The following is a 15460-nucleotide window of genomic DNA, read 5'->3' on the forward strand; positions in this document are numbered from 1 at the left end:
AAATCGGCACACAGAAGTGGCCAATATCAAAAGACATCTGCTACAAAAAGGGAAGACCTGAGAAACCAACTTAAACAACAAACGACACAGGTCTCTGAAGCACATAAACGAAGAAACAATACATAGGATAACGCAGGGTCTAGGCATGTGACCCAATTATTAACATCATGGAATACCAGAAGCTTCGCCCATCTATTTCTCGAAGGAAGAGCTCATGACATCAAAAGCTTGTTTATTTGTTTTCAGGAAACTTGGCTTAGAAAGACGCCCTCCTGCGATGGCTATACAACATATCTAAATTAGGCTGGCAAAAACAAACTGGGACGGCCTTTCTCCGGCCTTCTTGCCATGATAAAAAACTCGTCAGGATGGGAAGTAATCGGCATCCAGAATCCGAATTTATTTGTTCAAGCAATTGCCCTTGAAGCGTCTTCCCATACTCTTACACGGAATAGAAGGAAAACAACACTTGCTGTTGGTAAACACCTACTGGAATCCCGCAATGATTAATGATGATGACTATCTGCGGTCAGTAACCACCCAAATAGACAGTTGCTACGCATCATTTGTTGCGCCATTCATATTAATCTGCAGTGATCTAAACTTTTCTTGGTTTAATAAATCCAATCAGTCCAATCTGGACGTCACACAAGTGATTCCATCTGAAGGTTCTGATCGTAGTATGAAATGGACATACGAAATATCATCCCGTAACTGTGTGTTGTTGAATGGCTGCACAAAAGGAGATATTCCAGCTGCTGCAACGTGGCAACGGGATGACCTATCTAAAACCTTAGACTACATATGGGTATCCGAGAATCTGCATGCCTTGATTTCTGACCTACAAGTAAGAAAAGCGTCCAATAGCGATCACACCCCACATACCTTATCTTGGTATATGGGCCCTACATCAACGCATCAATGTTACCCTACGCAACTGGACATTAATTCTTCTCATAATCGTTTAAGAATAAAAAACAAGCAAATTGACATCATGACTTTGGCCTTTATGGAAGCATGCTCTACAAATCTATATACAGAATGTACGCCTCTCCTGGATCAGCACAAAAAAACAAACAAGAAAACGATCAGAGACCACACCCATCCTTTTAGTCCAGAATTAAGCGAAGCGAAAAAACTACTCGCTAGTGACTTAAAAAAACTAAAATCTATCGGAGGGATTAACTTACCACAACAACTAGCCACCAGGCGTCAAAATTATCGGAATTGGCTGAAATCCTTTAAAATCATTCGAAAACAGGAACAAGTGGAACTAATGCTGTGCCTCTTAATCCAAAAAGACAGTTCCAACATATGGAAGATAATAAATAATGGCTGTTTGACTCAACCCAATTATCTAGCAAATGGTGTGAACGCAGCCTCTTGGACACTTCACTATGGCGCAGTTTTCAACAATATTAGTGATGACACTACTTCAAAATTAAAAATAGAAGAGTGTAACTGGGATGTAAAAGAATCACTTGAGAACATAATACACGCAATTCAGAAGTTAAAGTCATCACGCGCCGCTGGCCCCGATGGAGTATCTAACATCATGTTAAAAACAAATAAAGCAAGTTGGGCAAATTTCATCAAGGTGCTATTCGATCAGATTGCCCATACATCTAAAATTCCTTATTCCTGGACAAAAGCAATAATCGTTCCAGTGTTTAAAAGAGGAAACAAAGAAGATCCAGCAAATTATCGCCCCATAGCGCTGCTCGACACTATGGGGAAGATTTTTGCCACATTCCTCCAAGAGAAAATTGCAAGATGGGCAAAATCGAACAAGATCTACGATGCGAGACAAACTGGGTTCACCAAAGGAGTCGGCGTGGAACTTAATCTGGTATTGCTAAACCTGGCTAAACTAAACGCAATAAAACAAAAAAAAGGTTGTTTTTAGCGTTTATTGATCTAAAGCAAGCCTTTGACTGTATAAACCGGAACTTGCTGTGGCAAAAACAAAAAATGTGGGGATGTCCAAATGAACTACTAGCCCCACTGATGGCATTACATACCAAAACCAGCATCCGCGTACGTCTAAATGCAGAAGGAGAACTAATTGACGAAATAAAAACCACACAGGGTGTGAAGCAGGGCTGCCCTCTTGCAGCCGTACTGTTTAAACTTTTCATTTCAGATTTACCTGAAGCCTTTTTACTAACAAGGTGCTTTCCTCCGAAAATCAATGGCACGCATGTAACGCATATAATCTACGCGGATGACATAGTGTTGCTTGATAGTACCGAAATAGGCCTACAACGATCACTGGTAGCACTGCAATCCTACCTAACAGCAAATCATTTAATGATAAATGTAAACAAATCTCAAGTGATGGTTTTTGGACCAAAAAACAACTCAAGAAAAGCGAGGTTCAACTGGTACATTGATAAGGAAACACTATCAAAAACAGAAGCCATCCGATATCCCGGTGTTTCATTCAATGTATCAATCAGAGAATGGAGTTGGACAAACAAAATCATCTGGCGTATGCGAATGTTTGCTTTGCAAGGACGCAAATTGCATTTAAACTACGGGAAATTCTCCCTCCAACCAGTAACGACTTTCTACCTCCAGAAAGTGATCCCAGCAATATGCTTTGGTAGCGAAACCGGGTGGAACATCAGGGCATGCCAATGGGCCCAAGTTGAGGGCTGCTTTTGGCGTAAAGTCCTCCAACTACCACAATGTGTCTCAATGGTGGCCGTGAGGCACGAATTGGGTTTTGACTCCCTGCACTCAACAGTATTATGGAAATCCGTACTACTGCTGAGGAAAATGAGAATGCTGCCGGTGACAACTGCTTACACAATCTTGGCCAACAAAAAAATCAATACATCTGCATCCATGCTAAAAAGCTGGGAAGAGAAACCTACTAGGCATCTTGGAAGATGCAAATATAAAAATGCCTTTGGTTCTACGGTCGCCGAAACTGGCAAAAATAAAATTCATGCTATCCAAGTGGATCAAAAATGCGGAAAGGCGAGCAGCACTATCCACAGGCTTAGATTTTGGTATGTGTGAACAGGAAAGAGGCACTCTACCGAAATACCTGTCCAAGTTTCCGTCTCATTATCACCGGAATCAATTTCTAAGGCTTCGCCTTAATTTGTCCAACACTAAGCTATACAAGAGGAGAATAAAAGATCCCATGACTACTGATGCTAATTGTCGCTTTTGTAAGCATGAACTTGAAACTATCAAACATCTCATAATTGAATGCACACAGATCATCGAACAGCGCTCCCTCCATCTTGAACGTTATGCCCCTAAAAATGGCAATATGGAAGAGTGGTGGTCATATTTGATAACGGGAAGAAACGTGCAGTTAACCTGCAACGTGATCAACTTCATGGACATGGTACTGATATAATTATTGTAAAACATTGGTCCAGCAGAATAAGGATACTATCTTAGACGAATCATTATGCCCACGCTTGCATAACCCGAATGGAAAAATGCATTAATGCAATGACGTGGGCTGAGGATTATAAATGTATTTGACAAAAAGTTTGTTTTTCTTTACAAAACTAAAAGTCTATAAATAAATTTTAAAAAAAAAAATGTCCTCATCTACAGCTTTTCTGAAGTACCAAGGTACTGTGCAAACGCGTTTGAGAAACTTTCCCAACATTGGAGTCTTGTTTGCTCCTAATCCGACATATAACTCTTTTTCGTGCAAACTACTTCTAAGAACATTGGCAAAGACTTAACCGTTTACTACCAGAACTTTGCTATCCTATCCAAGACACTGATCCATTGACTTTGGTCCAGGCCTAATAAATTGAACTGCCCCTTGTAGTGAACTAAACTATTTGCCCTGCCTAAGTATTTGTGTTTAATTCTTATAATTTGTGTCTTTTACTCACATTTAAAGTTACTGAAGTGCCATTTTGCTCTCACCTCTGGGAAGCCTAACCTGTTCAGAAACTTATTGGTTTGGTACTGGAGTGTATTATAGTGTGATATTGAGCTGCTTATTGCCAGTGGAATGTTTTCTAAATGACTGTAAATAAATTAATATTGGTTTACCAAGAAACCTTGAGTAAGTGTTTGTTTGAACCACTGTGATTGCAAGTCCTTTGTGTTGTACTGCTCACATCCCTCTTGAGATAAGCTTGGCTGCTCAGCCCTGCTACCATAAAACTGTGTAGTACAGACGTGTACCAATGGTGAGATTGTGCTTACACCTGTAGTCTTAATTGTGTGTAGTGTTCCCAAAGGGTACTGCATGTAATTCTGCCTAAAAGCCCCCAGATCCACCCAGCCTGGAGGAGGTGTAGCCCTAATCTTCCCTGAGTGGATTCCTGCCTCTATCATCCCCACTCAGACTTGCTCTTCTTTCGAATGTCTTGTGTGCAGTCTCACTTACACTCACTCTCTCACTGTTGCTACTCTGTACCGGCCCCTTGGTCAAAAAATCTCTTTTCTCTCTGAGTGGGCAGACCGCTCCTCCTCCCCCTAGCCTCAACCACTCAACTCCTCCTCCTTGGTGACCTCAACATCCATCTTGATTCTCCCTGTTCCTCAACTATGCTCTTTTGCGACCTCTGCGATTCACTCTCCCTCTCTATCCTCCCCACCAGCCTGGTGCACTCTGCCGCCCACACTCTTGATGTCTTGATGTACTCCCCTCACCACTCCTCTCTCCTGGAGTTATCACTGCCTCCTCGCCTCTCATCTTTCCATCTCTTGCCACCCACCTTCTCGGACATCCTGCCCATGAAGCATGTGTCAATCGAGGCTTTCGCTGCTGCCTTCTCCCCCCTGCCTCCACCTCAGGCTGACTCACACCCTGACACAGCCCTGTCCCTGCTCTAATCCGCCATTTCTGCTTGATGCTCTTGCCCCCGTCATGAGGATCTGTTTGAAGTCCAAATCCAAGTGTAATTCCTGGTATGACTCTGACCTAGCTACACTGAAACGTAAGTGTAAGGCGGCTGAGAGGAAATGGTGGGCTTCCTGCTCATCCTCTGACAAACTGGCCTGTCGCCTGCTCCAAAGGCAATACCGACTCACTGTCCATTCTAAGAAGGTAGGCCACGTTCAAGCCTGTGTCTCAGCTGCATCCAACAACTCGGCCGAACACTTTAAAATCTGCAAGGAGCTGGCCAACCCTGCTGCAGTCTCCACCCCTCCTCTTGCCTCCCAGGCTCTTTACAATGCCCTTGCCTTTAACTTTAATTTCAAAACCCAGGACATCTTGTCCACCCTCTCCTCTGTTCCCCCCCCCCTCCTCTCCCCTTCCCGGCTTACTGACCCTCCTTCAGCCGCCCCCCCTTCCTCTTTTCTCCCCATTTCCTCTTTTCTCCCCAGATGAGGTTGCTAGACAAGTCCGATCCATGAAAGCCTCATCAAAACAGGTCCATCCCTGTTCCTCTAAAACCATTAAGGACCACATCGATAACCTCGCTCTGGACCTTGCCGATTTCTGTAACCGTTCCTTTGCCTCTGGATCATTCCCCTCCCCTCTGAAGCACTCCCTTGTGAATCCTCTCCTCAAGAAATCCACAGCTGATCCCCTCTTGTCCGGCTAACTATCGCCCAATTTCCATTACTCCCTTTTTTGGGGCATCTCCTGGAAAATCTGTCCATCTCTCAGCTTAACCTTCATTCTGACTCTGTTGGCTCTCTCCATGACCACCAATCTGGTTTTAGAGCTGCCAGAAGCACGGAAACTGCTCTCCTGAACATCCGCGAAGACCTGCTCTCCAACCTTGACTCTAACATTCCCTCTGTCCTTATCCTACTTGATCTCTGCCTTCGACACGGTCAACCATACCATTCTGCTCAATCTTCTTAGTGACAACCTGGGTATCAATGATCAGGCTCTGGCCTGGCTGACCTCTTTCCTTTCTGATCGACCCTCCCCGGTACAACTTGGGTCCTTCCTATCCTCTATCTCCCTCTCTACCTGTGGTTTTCCCCAGGGGTCTAACCTCTCGCCCTGGCTTTTCAACCAATACCTGGCAACTCTCGCCTACTGCATTTCCATTTTCTGCTCAAACTTCCAGCGCTGTGCTGATGACGCCCAACTCATTTTCAGGCTTCTCTCAGACACCTCATCTCCTTCCCTACTCCGATTGCCTAATCGCCATTCAAAATTGGTGTGACGCCAAACGAACTTTGTCTAAATGCAACAAGACTGAGATCCTCATTGGTACACCTTCACCCTCTTTTTCCCATCACTCTCTGCCCTGCCTCCCTTGGCCCTCCTCCTGCCCCTACCGGCGAGGCTAAGAATCTTGGGGTCATCTTTGATGCCTCACTTTCTTCTGTGCATAAATCTCTGACGTCTCTAAAAAGTCAAACTTCTTACTGCACCTCCTTAGAGGCACTCTGCCTTTCCTCTCCTTCCCTCAGAAGCTTACTGACTCCCAAGCTCTGGTTCTCTCTAGGTTGGACTACTGTAACAGCCTCTTTCTAAATCTTCCTGCCTCCACTCTCCGCCCTTTACAACTAATCCAGAACAGGACTGCAAGGCTTGTCCTTGGCCTCAAGCCCTGGGATCGCATCTCTCCAGCTCTGAAATCCCTTAATTGGTTCCCAGTGGATGCAAGGATTACATTTAAAACCCTCTGCATTGTCCACAAGGCTTTCTGGGGCCTGGGTCCAAAATACCTTCAACTATCCCTCCGTAAATACCTCCCCTCTCGAGCCCTTCGCTCCTCTACTTCTAACTCTCTTAGGGTCAGTCGTTTTTCAAAGAAATGTGCTGGAGGCAGATATCTGTCCTCAGCTGCGGCTTCCCTTTGGAACAGCCTCCCGGCCACCTTGAAACTTGAGAACTATCTCTGATTCCGGAAGCACCTAAAGACCTTCCTATTCGCTTCTGCCTTCGCCCCTCTTCTCCCCTGCTGATCTGTTTTCTCTCTCGGCACCGTGCACCTGGCCATCCTCTGTCCTTTCGGGCCCAGGTACCTGCTCACCCTCCCTCCCCCCCTGTACTGCCTCTGGGCCACCCCTTGCACTTGGATCCGTATCTGTACCCATGCAGTCCCACATTTTTCTTCTACACTTATCAGATATACCCTATCTGACTAATCATGTACTTGCCACTGGCTGGCAGCACTACCACATTTCACTGCCTTTGTTTATTTAGTGCACTTATTATTTATTCTGTTCTGTCCTCTATTCCGCACTCTCCACTTCTCCCCCTCCACGCACTTTCCCCCTTGCTCAATGTTAATGGGCCTAGTAAGATTGTTGTTTTTGTTCATGCTTGTTCCCCTCCCTTTGCTTGGTCGCGCTCTGAAACTCTTGTGTATGAGTGCAATATAAATAAAATATATCATAACTCTCAATTAGTCTACTCATCTACGGCACAGAACATGACAAACAATTACCATAAAGCAGGGGACGACATACAACTCCCTCATCCACACAAGAAAGACGATAAATTGCACATGCATGCAAACATTCACTGTTGACTAAAATAAACGAGTGTATGATTAAAATTATTCACCTTTTCTATGTCTTAAAAAAAACACATTAAGACTGACTTGGGGAGAGATCTACAGTAATAGAGCCAATGGGCTGCAAAGGTATCAACAGATCACAAAAAAGAGTGTCAAACGAGCTTTTCAAACTGGTTATTACAAATGTGACTCTAAAATAAAAGGCATCGCCTTGTTTGAATGTCACGATAATACTTCTGTGCATTGCTTACTCTGCCTCGCGTAAGAGGACTGGCCCTAAGTGGCAAATGATGCACCCCATAGCACAAGGGATGATAAATGTTCAACCTTGTGTGTAAATTCATAGTACTCCATATAGTAGAGCCTCTTGTGTGCACTTTATTTAACCAATAAATCCTACAAACTCGCACAAGAAGATATTTGCTGCTATCAGACTTTGAGTGTGCTTGTGAATAAAATAAAGGTAATAATTAAAATAAAAATAACTTTGAACTGCCTACTAACAAACATTGATGCAGTTAATCCTTGCGCTTCCGAGCTGCAGCATAGCAACAAGCATTATCAACTGCTGTAAGCGGGTGTTAGGCAGAATTATATGCAGTACCCTTTGGGAACACTACACACAATTAAGACTGCAAGTGACAGTACAAATGCACCTTTGGTACAAGCCTGTACTACACAGTTATAGTGGTAGCAGTAACGGAGCAGCCAGACTTATCTCACAGTACAAATAGTTACACAAAGGACAGCAATGGAGAAGGACATATGGAAATAACTATACCAGGATATCAATATCATTGGTCTATTTCATATTTCTAAAAAGCAAACTGCGCGCATATATGCATGCAGAAATAGACTTAATGTAAATGTATTACAATTCGGGTAGCTGTACTCGCCTTGGACTTTCTATTGATGACAAGGGTGTGTCCTAATGCATACAGCACTGGTGGCCTCCAGGGTAAGGGTGTAACCTTTCTCTCTGTATACTTCCTCTAGGGTTCGTCACTCGGATAAGCCCATTCCAGCGGACAGTCCTCTAGGGATCTGTTAAGATGGATTTCTGAACTCTGACCTGGAGGGGCAGAGGTTCAGAAGGCCAACCTCGTTTCTTGGAACAGGGTAGCCTCTGGACAAGCCAGACCAATCAGGGTAGCTATGGCAGGCGGTCAAGACTAAGTCTCAAGAGGGGTGAGGGTGACTGAAAGACCTCAATGAGCACACAAAGCAAGGACACTTAAAAATTACTCCAAACAGGTGTTATATTAAAAATATAGACACATTTATTACAAGGCCTTTGTAATATAGACCATAGCAAAGAATCACAAAAATACTGAAGTAAACCAGCACATCACAATCAACACAATATATATACAAGACCAGAGGGGTCTAATGGATTAGAAAGCACGATATGTAGACCAACTAGATGGGGAGGAAAACAGGCCGTGCAAGTAATCTTTAGACCCAGTTCCACATCAAGAATACACCTAACTAAGAGGCAGTCCAAGCCCTACGAAGAAAGGTGACTACAATATGTTTTTCACTTGGATTCATAATCTTAATCCAAATTTGAAATTCACGATCCAGACCAGCAACAAAGAGATTGCCTTCTTGGATTTATTAATAAAAGTGGACGATAAGAGATTGGTTGTGGACTTGGACAGAAAGGACTTTGATAGGAATACAATATTGCACCATCAGAGCTTTCACTCTCAATCTCTGAAATGAAATATTCCCTATGGGCAGTTTCTTAGAGCTCGTAGGAACTGTACTAAAGTAGAAGATTTCATCAAGCAAGCCTCTATTATAGAAGATAGACTATTAGAAAGAGGATACCCTAAACAACTTCTCAGACGCTGTAAAAAACGAGCACATTACCAACATAGAGAACTACTTTTGGAAAAAAATGTTGTACAAGAAAGAAAGTTGAAAGATGATCAAGTAGTGTGTGCGCTCACATTTAATTCGCAGCACAACCAGATCAAGAAAATTATCTCCAGCCACTGGCATTTGTTCCAACTAAATATGCAGAAATTACCCAAACCAATTTATGCATTCAAAAAGGGCAAGAACATCAAAAACTGGGTTTCGAAAGCAGATGGGAACCATCTACAAGATACACAACCCACTATTTCTATGACTTGGGGCATGTCCCCTATTGTTGGCCATTTCCCATGTGGTAACTGTTGCAACTGTGCTAGCACTTCAGCCACCTCCATTGTTAATATTCATGGGAGGGACTGGAAACTTAGGCAACACACCACGTGCCTCAGTACTAATGTGATTTACGCTATTATTTGCCCTTGTAAGAAGGCATATATAGGAAAGACCACCAGAGCGGTCAAATTACGAATAGGCGAACATCGTTCGAAGATTAGAACCAAACAACTCGATGCCCCTTTGAGCACACACTTTTTGGAACTAAAACACCGCCCAGAAGATCTGCAATGGTGGGCTGTAGAAGGAGTATGTGGCACAGACAAGGCTAATGTGGCCACACGTCTTGCGCAAAGAGAACAGTGGTGGATATACCATACTAATAGCCTCACTGCAGGCCTGAATCAACAGGAGGAATGGAGTTAAGAAGGATTTTTTGAAAATAATTTTATTCAAAATAAAGTTATTTGGATTTCATTCCTCCTTGTATTACCAGTACGATGTCTGGTCTTCTAATTTTAAAACTTCAAAACTGAGTGTATCTTTTAGATCCTGGCGACAATACACAGTTTTTCATTTTTACACACATTATGTGTTTTGAAGAACACTTAAATTTGGGCGACAAGAAGTATACAAAATGAGGACACGACATTCTTTTTCTTCTTTTGCACACTGATTGGCCATTTATCTGTAAAAATTTGGCACCAGATCACTTATACGGCGGTAGAACACGCGAGCGTTAGAAACAACTCTCCTTCGGTAGGTGCATATATGGCGTTGGTCCTTTTTCTGTGTCTGTGACCCGGGGACACACGATAATGGTCCTTTATTTGTACCTATGCCCTTAACATCCTCGACATAAAAGAGGGACTAGGGCTTTCCGCTTGGTCTCCTCAGTCTGCTGGGACTCTCCGTGGGCGACGGTCAATCTGCGTGAGGTAAGCGCTTTTTCAGAAATTTGCTTTGAACCTTCTTTTTTGAAATATGTTTTGGAAATTAGCTTTGAACTTCCTCTTTTTCTTTTTCTCTATCATCAAGCACATATTGGAGTGCTTCCCCATGCAGCCTTAGCGTGACATGTACTATTTGTCATGTAACATTGGCGTAACACTTTTCATTTCGCTTCTTTTTTAGAAGCAGTGCTGCATGCAGAGCAGAAACTGCTTGACAGAAGGGATATTACAGCGACCTCATTTAATCTTCGAATTGCTTGCACAGAAGACATTTGGGAGTGTTAGGCCCATATATTGAGTAAGAAGGGTGGCCGTCTCTCTTGTTTTCCAATTGAAGAGCACACATTGGATTGCATTTCTCTACAGCCTTAGCGTAGCATTGATATGTTTGATTTCGTTTTTCGCGTTTAGAAGCTGCGTCGCTTGCAGAGTAGGAACTGTGACACAGTGGGGACGTTACGGCGGTCACAGTTGTCTGTCTATCCCTCTTTCATTTCTACGAAGTTGGCCTCGATAAGAGACAGACGGTGCCGACATTTCATCTATACAAAGTCAAGGAGATTTATCCCGTTTTTGAGGTAATTTCGCTGGCATACCTTTTGTGGTGCTCATTTGCCTTATATCAAATACTCTTAAAGTAGGATTGTAATACAGTGGTGACAGAAGTACTGTTCTTTTGTTGTTTGGCGTTTCAGGGATGTTTGATGCTTACAAATTTCCTGGAGTGTGCTTCATAACGAGGACTACCTGTTTTTGACCCAGCATCTCTAATACAGAGGAGAAGCTGGTCAAGACAAGACCAGTTTACCATCCGGTGTATGGTTTCCAGGTATTACTTTAGTTGATTGTTGAATGGAATTCCAAATGGAGACATGGGGGGAGCGGGGTGTTAAACTAGGGAAAATATATTGACACGAAATGATAGTGTCCCATCAATGTGAAATGATTTTCTCTTTCCTGATGCATTGAATTCTCTATCCTTTTGTAGAGAAAGGGAGGTATGTGAGGCCTTTTGAGATATGCATTGCCCCTTAGTGGGCAACATTTAAATAAATTGGAGTTAACCCTCTCCATTTAGTCAAATTTTGGCTTGGTTTCAGAGTATGACTTAATTTGTCCTCTCCCCATATTTGGACTATTGGTATTCACAGAGAGCAACTGAGTGAATTAAGGTTTTTTAACATCCAAATTTAATTGTACTATTGTTTTTTCTTTTTAGAAATGTTGTTAGGTTCATCCCTATCCTGATGAAGACATAGATAACTATTCAAGTCGAAACTATGCATTAAGAAGCCTATTTGACTAAGAAGACTTATTTATCTTGGCATCAACAGTCTGGGCACTAATAGTCAATAACTTTTGTCTGGAATGAACCATTATCATTGAACACTGGAAGTGTTGTTGACATTTCCATTACACAGAATTTGTATCTGTTTGCTTTTGATCCCATTAATTGTTTTTTTAGAAAGCGTAATTTTTATCCTAACAATGGAACAGTTGTTGCACTTTCTTCACATTTCCCTTTTAAAAAATGTAAATGTACTATTTTTAGAGCTGTATTGAGCTGTATTAGTATGAATGAATGTCTGTTATATAGGATGTGTTTTACAAAATGAATTAATTAAAGACTTTTTTACAATCTATAACAAAATAAAATGAATTTTTGATGTAATACCCTTTGCCTTGTTCTTCAGTTGCTCTCGTGTTTCCGGCACCACCACCTGTTTCATATCTACGAAGAGAGGAGCCTTATGCTCAATAGTACATGCACACGCTTGTGCCACTGGACAAAATAGGGCCTCTTCAAGGGTCACTAGCAGCTCAGGAAGGCGGGTAAGGTCGATGAAGAACAAGTCCCCACTATTCAAGCAGGACCCCCACTTGCGGGCAGAGGCAGGTTGAGAGTGTGGGATAGAGTTGCTATTTCGCAACAGCGGTAGTTAAGAAATGGGCTCCTGCACTAGGGGCCACCGGTTGGGGTATGGACTACTCCCCGGTCCCTGACGCAGGCAGACCCAGACTTCGCCAGTTCTGTCCACTTCGCTGGCAGGTTTGAATGCGACAATCGGGACGTCTCGACACCGTGTAGTTTCCGCGGTAGCAGGCTTCAGGGTCAAGAGGGTCACAAGTGCGCAAACTTGTACAGGTCGTTGCCACAGCAGGGCAACACGGTAATCGCGTTTACTCCGGTCTGGGCGCACTCGTCTCACTTCAGACCTGGGAATGCCAAGTGTACGAAACTCGGTGTGAGGGTGCCGTGGACACACAGCAAGCAGTATACCAAGTTTCGAGGGCTTCCTCGAAACCACGGCGGTGACGGAGCAAACATCCTGTGTAAACTGGTCAGCCGACTGGTTTGCCCAGGGACAGAGGCTTATTTGCAGGGTTTGATGAAGGTGCCGAGAATAGTTGGTCCCACTATTCCAATGGGTCGAAGCGCCTTCGCAGACCACCTAGGACTATCAGATGCAGAGGGGTCTCGCAGGACGACAGCGGGCTCAGGGTGCCAAACCTTCCAGCGGTCCCTCGACTCGGCTTCTTGTTGCAGGATACTTGGCTCCTTATCCTTTGTTCGTGTGAACTCAGGAGATCGACATGGTAGTGGTGTTTTCGGCCTCCTCTTATCCAAAGTTCCCTTCGCGCCAAAATGGAGAGAACCCAATGGGAGATCTGCTCACAAACACTCGCTCCATACATGGACCAATCACGGACCACAGTGTTCCCAGGCATTCAGGACACTCCAGACTCTCTGGCACCCAGGATGTGTATTGGGAACAGGCATCCCAGCCGACATCCTGGAGGCACACACACAAGGCATGCAGAAGCCAGCGAAAGCTTTGGGTTTCGCGGGAAAGTGCATGACCAAATAAGGACTGACCGGGTCGGCTCGACCTGGGGAAGGTGAAGGGGCAAGATGGCCAACGGACAGGACAAAGAACCTTGTGGCATGGCCATTTTGGAGCCAGGCCACCGATTTGTGCCAAATGCGGATAACATGGCAAAAAAGGGTTCAAAACATAAGATAAACGATAGCTGCCACCAGTCCTGTCCGTGACACATCTGCACAGTTCATAAGAAGTCCAGCGAGAGTTTCTAGGGCCTTTTGGAATGACTAGAGACCCAGAGGTGCTGTAAAGTAAGTTACATTGCACTCTTGTTACATGTTGCACAATAGCTGCAACATGAGGAAAGGACTAAGGGGAAACCAAGTCTCTCAGTACTGACTGTCTTACGGGCATGTCAGTTTCCCCATAAGAAGTGAGCGAAAGCCAAGACTAGTGTGGCTGAGGGCTGCGCTTCTCTGGCAAAGGTTAGATCAGGGTGTAGAACAGCAGCAAAAAGTTTGGGGGTTGACACATGGCAGGAAAATTGAATTCAAATATGAAATCCTTCCTAACCGGATCGGTCCTCCACCTGCAAGAGATTGAGCAGCAAAATTCTATAGAATAGAACATAATAGATGCTTTTGTTATGACCCTGCCTCCCTCTTCCAGGGTCTTGGTCGCCATCCCTTCATTTAAATGTCATTTGTAAAAATAGGCCCCCTCACATTTCCCATGTCGACGAGTTCCCCCCCCCCACCCCCCTCTGTCCTGGCCACTGCCATGTACTGTTCGGCCCTCTCCTCTCTAGTTGCCTCCAGTGCCGAACGAGTGCTCCCCGCATTTCCTGATGCATCGAGCTGGGTTTTTCGCTCGCCCTTCTATCTGCCGCGCCCAGTATTGGCTCCTTGCTCAGAGCCACGTCCGTGGAGGCCTCTCGCATGCTGCGGCTCAGCCTGTGTGATCTGTCAGCCCCGAACCTCTGCTCCATCCATCCCCTCTCTGTCCTGGAGAGTAGAGGTACGTCCATCTAAAGCCCCACTCTCACACATGCCCTCACAAACCCCATGCCGATCAATAACATGGAAGGTGGCCAGCCGGTATAAAGGGAGGCAAGAGTAAGGCTGCAGAGCCAGAAACCACCAAAGGACCCTATGATTGGAATCCATGTTAACTGATAACCACTGCAAGCGTGCATGATCTGTGAACAACGTGAAGTGGTGCCCCAGTAGATAAAATAGCAGGGACTCAACCACCCACTTAATGGCCAAATACTTCTTCTCCACCCTAGAATATAAGATCTCATGTGGTAGAAGCTTACGGCTGATCATGCAAATTGGATTGAGTTCTTCCTCCGATATTTGGGACAGAACGGCACCAAGACCGTATGCAGAGGTGTCAATTTGCAAAAAGAAGGGTCGGTCGAACTTTGGGCATTGAAGAACCGGGCTTCCGGTGATGACTTCTTTGCATTTCCTAAAGGCCTGTGTGGCTGGTTAGTCTAGCGTTAGATCCCCCCCACATACATGGATTTGAGGGCATCTGTCAGTGGAGCAGCTGTTGAGGAGAAAAGAGGTGTGAACCTCCGCTAGTATCCAGCAAGTCCTAGGAAGCGCCTGATTTCCATGCTGTTTTTTGGGAAAGGTATATTCGTTATTGCTTCCATTTTTATCGACATGGGGACAGATTTCTCCTTTTTTTAAAAAAAATGTATAACTGTTTATTGCATGTAAACAAAACAGCAGCAACTTACATATTAATCAAACATCGTCAGCAAAGGAGAAAACCAGGCAATATCGACAGCGGCAAGAGCACAGCAGGGCCAAGGGGCCATGAAACGGTTGTGAGACAATTAAATGCTGGTAACCCAGGTTGCCCCCTACGTCGGGGGAGGGGGGTGAGAAAGGGAGGGAGGGGAAAAAAGATGTGGGGAGAGTAAGGGAGGGGGGTATTGGGGGCAGGTGGGTTTCAGCAAGCATCGATCCATTTACCCCATATTTTCTCAAATTTACGGGGACAGCCCGTGCGTAATAGATCCGGCGCTCTAACGCTGCGCATCTGTCTAGTTCACTGCACCATCGGCTCAGGCACAGTGGGTCCGCAGAGCCCC

General features: G+C 44.5%; 1 protein-coding gene and 1 long non-coding RNA gene across 3 annotated transcripts in view; both read left to right on the forward strand.

The window, feature by feature from the left end:
* The window catches only part of LOC138472905 (C-signal-like), a 196119-nt gene that overhangs the window by 13031 nt on the left and 167628 nt on the right, over positions 1 to 15460 (forward strand). The window lies entirely within an intron of this gene.
* LOC138472906 (uncharacterized) lies at positions 7114 to 12200 on the forward strand. The gene is made up of 3 exons (XR_011268691.1): positions 7114 to 11106; positions 11224 to 11357; positions 11748 to 12200. It is a non-coding gene; the product is annotated as an uncharacterized lncRNA (long non-coding RNA).

This window comes from Ambystoma mexicanum, chromosome 8 (genome assembly GCF_040938575.1).
Source record: "Ambystoma mexicanum isolate Mex_15411 chromosome 8, UKY_AmexF1_1, whole genome shotgun sequence".
In the NCBI taxonomy this organism is placed as follows: Eukaryota; Metazoa; Chordata; class Amphibia; order Caudata; family Ambystomatidae; genus Ambystoma; species Ambystoma mexicanum.